Source organism: Hipposideros armiger, unplaced genomic scaffold (genome assembly GCF_001890085.2).
Source record: "Hipposideros armiger isolate ML-2016 unplaced genomic scaffold, ASM189008v1 scaffold_513, whole genome shotgun sequence".
In the NCBI taxonomy this organism is placed as follows: Eukaryota; Metazoa; Chordata; class Mammalia; order Chiroptera; family Hipposideridae; genus Hipposideros; species Hipposideros armiger.
In genome coordinates, this window is record NW_017731863.1 from 1,037,758 (window position 1) to 1,037,993 (window position 236).

Genomic DNA, 236 nt, shown 5'->3' on the forward strand with positions numbered 1-236 from the left:
TTAGATAGTGCTGCTTGTTTTTCTTTGCTTAAAATGGAGGAGAAAACAATTTTTTTTCCTACCAAAAATGTGTTAAAAACACAAAACCTTCTCTTTTTTTTTTTTTTTTAAGATTTTTATTGGGGAATTGGGGGGATGGGAACAGTGCTGGGGGATTGGGGAAGGGGAACAGACAAGTTGCTGTCGTTTTGTTCTTCAGTCTAGTTGTGGAGGACGTTGCTTCACTGGCCCAAGTT